Raw genomic sequence first — 5,904 nt, 5'->3', positions numbered from 1 at the left:
GTAGCGCCAAATCGAATGAGCACATTTCGCCTACGGCTTAGGCCGCCCTCCTAGTGTGGCTGCTCGGTGTCTGCAGGCAGCGAGGGTCTGCAAGCTTCCTGTGTTCGCACCTATGTCACCTTTGCTTGCTTGTCAGAGACAGACTATCGCAAAACATACAACTCACTCCATGAATTGATTGCTACGGCATCTGTTATCAGCAGTCACAACTAGCAACACCGGTAGCAGCTGACTGCACGCAAAGAATAGGAATGTGCAGTGGGATTTACGTGAACTCGGCGCAAGGCAGATCTTTCCGACATAGGCTTGAGAATCTTACGGGAACACTTGTACTGTTTCTAAATTAAGTGTAGGCGTGGGAGGAGGAAGCTTCCTGGGCACTAATAACAGCACGCTTGTCAATTGTGGATGCTAATCATTCGCTTCTATCTTCCTAGACACATCTGCTGGTTGTGAATTATTCCACTTGCATATCAAGGTGCGCATGTAGGTGTGTTAAAAATTCTGGAGGCACTGGGTATTGACCCCAGTACCTCTCGCATACTAAGCGAGCGATCTACCATCTGAGCTACGACCGCCCACCCGAAGACTAATGGTGCTACATATAGCCATATAGACGACACAGACCCTTGCACTCCCATTATTCAGCAGACAAACACTACTCTCTATGTATCCGTTAGGGTGTCTTTCAGGTTTCGTGCATTCTGTATCGAATCGTAGTTGGCCACAATGAAAGTGGCACGTATAACGTCGAAAATAGAATTCGGACACCGCTCTGAGTAAGACCAACGTGTTGTCCACCCTCTATACTTAAATGAGGTTAAGCCGCGATACCTAAGACAGATCTGCACTCGATGACACCTCGATAACAGCCGGTCCCCACACTTACATCTTGCTCTCCTTACGTCAGTATACATCATATCAGACTGTGACGCTGGCTTTGCAACATCTTGCGTGCCTTTAGGTTCGCCGCGACCAACACTTACCATGCACTGACCACAAAAAATTGAGGCGCCGTGACTTGAACCCTGGACCTTTCACACGCCAAGCGAACGCTCTACCAACTGAGCTACGCCCCATGCACGAGCAAACTGCGCTATTCCCCATTCTTTGCGACTCAGATGCGCACTGACACGATGGTTGGTTGGTTTGTAGCGGTGAAGGGAGCAGAGTACAAAGGCGCGGACCCGTTCATATACACAAAAGTTCCAAGTACTTTCGATGCTCTGGTATTACAAATGCAAATTCCGTCTGTTTTTAACGTCTTAAATTGAAAGAGCCGTCACAAATTGCTCCGTTTTCAGTCCTTGTCGACAATCATACAGCACCTGAGGTAACAAACACATCTCGAGCCCCATTGTGCACTCCATTATTCATGCCAACTCAGTGCCTCGCTCTTTACTACTGTGTACCAATGTTGTCGTCCAACTGCAAAACACTGGGCCACAACAAGTTTCCGCGTCTCCATTGCACTGCACATACTACGAAACGCTCCCCAAACTTGGCACTCACCCTCGCAGCCGACTTTTCCGACTTTCCACGACGCTCACGCAACGCTCACGCTAGTGACAGCATTATTTATAGTTCGACGTTGCGCCAAATCGAATGAGCACATTTCGCCTACGGCTTAGGCCGCCCTCCTAGTGTGGCTGCTCGGTGTCTGCAGGCAGCGAGGGTCTGCCAGCTTCCTGTGTTCGCACCTATGTCACCTTTTCTTGCTTGTCAGAGACAGACTATCGCAAAACATACAACTCACTCCATGTATTGATTGCTACGGCATCTGTTATCAGCAGTCACAACTAGCAACACCAGTAGCAGCTGACTGCACGCAAAGAATAGGAATGTGCAGTGGGATTTACGTGAGCTCGGCGCAAGCTTGTATCTTCCTAGACACATCTGCTGGTTGTGAATTATTCCACTTGCATATCAAGGTGCGCATGTAGGTGTGTTAAAAATTCTGGAGGCACTGGGTATTGACCCCAGTACCTCTCGCATACTAAGCGAGCGATCTACCATCTGAGCTACGACCGCCCACCCGAAGACTAATGGTGCTACATATAGCCATATAGACGACACAGACCCTTGCACTCCCATTATTCAGCAGACAAACACTACTCTCTATGTATCCGTTAGGGTGTCTTTCAGGTTTCGTGCATTCTGTATCGAATCGTAGTTGGCCACAATGAAAGTGGCACGTATAACGTCGAAAATAGAATTCGGACACCGCTCTGAGTAAGACCAACGTGTTGTCCACCCTCTATACTTAAATGAGGTTAAGCCGCGATACCTAAGACAGATCTGCACTCGATGACACCTCGATAACAGCCGGTCCCCACACTTACATCTTGCTCTCCTTACGTCAGTATACATCATATCAGACTGTGACGCTGGCTTTGCAACATCTTGCGTGCCTTTAGGTTCGCCGCGACCAACACTTACCATGCACTGACCACAAAAAATTGAGGCGCCGTGACTTGAACCCTGGACCTTTCACACGCCAAGCGAACGCTCTACCAACTGAGCTACGCCCCATGCACGAGCAAACTGCGCTATTCCCCATTCTTTGCGACTCAGATGCGCACTGACACGATGGTTGGTTGGTTTGTAGCGGTGAAGGGAGCAGAGTACAAAGGCGCGGACCCGTTCATATACACAAAAGTTCCAAGTACTTTCGATGCTCTGGTATTACAAATGCAAATTCCGTCTGTTTTTAACGTCTTAAATTGAAAGAGCCGTCACAAATTGCTCCGTTTTCAGTCCTTGTCGACAATCATACAGCACCTGAGGTAACAAACACATCTCGAGCCCCATTGTGCACTCCATTATTCATGCCAACTCAGTGCCTCGCTCTTTACTACTGTGTACCAATGTTGTCGTCCAACTGCAAAACACTGGGCCACAACAAGTTTCCGCGTCTCCATTGCACTGCACATACTACGAAACGCTCCCCAAACTTGGCACTCACCCTCGCAGCCGACTTTTCCGACTTTCCACGACGCTCACGCAACGCTCACGCTAGTGACAGCATTATTTATAGTTCGACGTTGCGCCAAATCGAATGAGCACATTTCGCCTACGGCTTAGGCCGCCCTCCTAGTGTGGCTGCTCGGTGTCTGCAGGCAGCGAGGGTCTGCCAGCTTCCTGTGTTCGCACCTATGTCACCTTTTCTTGCTTGTCAGAGACAGACTATCGCAAAACATACAACTCACTCCATGTATTGATTGCTACGGCATCTGTTATCAGCAGTCACAACTAGCAACACCAGTAGCAGCTGACTGCACGCAAAGAATAGGAATGTGCAGTGGGATTTACGTGAGCTCGGCGCAAGCTTGTATCTTCCTAGACACATCTGCTGGCTGTGAATTATTCCACTTGCATATCAAGGTGCGCATGTAGGTGTGTTAGAAATTCTAGAGGCACTGGGTATTGATCCCAGTACATCTCGCATAGTAAGCAAGCGCTCTACCATCTGAGCTACGCCCGCCCCCCCGAAGACTAATGGTGCTACATACAGCCATATAGACGACACAGACCCTTGCACTCCCATTATTCAGCAGACAAACACTACTCTCTATGTATCCGTTAGGGTGTCTTTCAGGTTTCGTGCATTCTGTATCGAATCGTAGTTGGCCACAATGAAAGTGGCACGTATAACGTCGAAAATAGAATTCGGACACCGCTCTGAGTAAGACCAACGTGTTGTCCACCCTCTATACTTAAATGAGGTTAAGCCGCGATACCTAAGACAGATCTGCACTCGATGACACCTCGATAACAGCCGGTCCCCACACTTACATCTTGCTCTCCTTACGTCAGTATACATCATATCAGACTGTGACGCTGGCTTTGCAACATCTTGCGTGCCTTTAGGTTCGCCGCGACCAACACTTACCATGCACTGACCACAAAAAATGGAGGCGCCGCGACTTGAACCCTGGACCTTTCACACGCCAAGCGAACGCTCTACCAACTGAGCTACGCCCCATGCACGAGCAAACTGCGCTATTCCCCATTCTTTCCGACTCAGATGCGCATGGACACGATGGTTGGTTGGTTTGTAGCGGTGAAGGGAGCAGAGTACAAAGGCGCGGACCCGTTCATATACACAAAAGTTCCAAGTAGTTTCGATGCTCTGGTATTACAAATGCAAATTCCGTCTGTTTTTAACGTCTTAAATTGAAAGAGCCGTCACAAATTGCTCCGTTTACAGTCCTTGTCGACAATCATACAGCACCTGAGGTAACAAACACATCTCGAGCGCCATTGTGCACTCCATTATTCATGCCAACTCAGTGCCTCGCTCTTTACTACTGTGTACCAATGTTGTCGTCCAACTGCAAAACACTGGGCCACAACAAGTTTCCGCGTCTCCATTGCACTGCGCATACTACGAAACGCTCCCCAAACTTGGCACTCACCCTCGCAGCCGACTTTTCCGACTTTCCACGACGCTCACGCAACGCTCACGCTAGTGACAGCATTATTTATAGTTCGACGTTGCGCCAAATCGAATGAGCACATTTCGCCTACGGCTTAGGCCGCCCTCCTAGTGTGGCTGCTCGGTGTCTGCAGGCAGCGAGGGTCTGCCAGCTTCCTGTGTTCGCACCTATGTCACCTTTGCTTGCTTGTCAGAGACAGACTATCGCAAAACATACAACTCACTCCATGTATTGATTGCTACGGCATCTGTTATCAGCAGTCACAACTAGCAACACCAGTAGCAGCTGACTGCACGCAAAGAATAGGAATGTACAGTGGGATTTACGTGAACTCGGCGCAAGGCAGATCTTTCCGACATAGGCTTGAGAATCTTACGGGAACACTTGTACTGTTTCTAAATTAAGTGTAGGGGTGGGAGGAGGGTGCTTCCTGCGCACTAATAACAGCACGCTTGTCAATTGTGGATGCTAATCATTCGCTTGTATCTTCCTAGACACATCTGCTGGTTGTGAATTATTCCACTTGCATATCAAGGTGCGCATGTAGGTGTGTTAAAAATTCTGGAGGCACTGGGTATTGATCCCACTACCTCTCGCATACTAAGCGAGCGATCTACCATCTGAGCTACGCCCGCCCACCCAAAGACTAATGGTGCTACATATAGCCATATAGACGACACAGACCCTTGCACTCCCATTATTCAGCAGACAAACACTACTCTCTATGTATCCGTTAGGGTGTCTTTCAGGTTTCGTGCATTCTGTATCGAATCGTAGTTGGCCACAATGAAAGTGGCACGTATAACGTCGAAAATAGAATTCGGACACCGCTCTGAGTAAGACCAACGTGTTGTCCACCCTCTATACTTAAATGAGGTTAAGTCGCGATACCTAAGACAGATCTGCACTCGATGACTCCTCGATAACAGCCGGTCCCCACACTTACATCTTGCTCTCCTTACGTCAGTATACATCATATCAGACTGTGACGCTGGCTTTGCAACATCTTGCGTGCCTTTAGGTTCGCCGCGACCAACACTTACCATGCACTGACCACAAAAAATGGAGGCGCCGCGACTTGAACCCTGGACCTTTCACATGCCAAGCGAACGCTCTACCAACTGAGCTACGCCCCATGCACGAGCAAACTGCGCTATTCCCCATTCTTTCCGACTCAGATGCGCACGGACACGATGGTTGGTTGGTTTGTAGCGGTGAAGGGAGCAGAGTACAAAGGCGCGGACCCGTTCATATACACAAAAGTTCCAAGTAGTTTCGATGCTCTGGTATTACAAATGCAAATTCCGTCTGTTTTTAACGTCTTAAATTGAAAGAGCCGTCACAAATTGCTCCGTTTTCAGTCCTTGTCGACAATCATACAGCACCTGAGGTAACAAACACATCTCGAGCGCCATTGTGCACTCCATTATTCATGCCAACTCAGTGCCTCGCTCTTTACTACTGT

General features: G+C 48.8%; 2 non-coding genes across 2 annotated transcripts; both read right to left on the bottom strand.

Annotated features, from left to right (window-relative positions):
- Nucleotides 1-1,006: 1,006 nt before the first annotated feature.
- Trnaa-ggc (transfer RNA alanine (anticodon GGC)) lies at nucleotides 1,007-1,079 on the bottom strand. Its single transcript has one exon. It is a non-coding gene; the product is annotated as a tRNA-Ala (tRNA).
- A 1,380-nt stretch (nucleotides 1,080-2,459) lies between these two features.
- Trnaa-ggc (transfer RNA alanine (anticodon GGC)) lies at nucleotides 2,460-2,532 on the bottom strand. The gene has a single exon. It is a non-coding gene; the product is annotated as a tRNA-Ala (tRNA).
- Nucleotides 2,533-5,904: the final 3,372 nt, after the last annotated feature.

The sequence above is a fragment of the Schistocerca gregaria genome, chromosome 10, assembly GCF_023897955.1.
Source record: "Schistocerca gregaria isolate iqSchGreg1 chromosome 10, iqSchGreg1.2, whole genome shotgun sequence".
Taxonomy (NCBI): Eukaryota; Metazoa; Arthropoda; class Insecta; order Orthoptera; family Acrididae; genus Schistocerca; species Schistocerca gregaria.
Note: the sequence above shows the minus strand (reverse complement) of the source record. Positions and strands in the feature narration are given on the sequence as shown.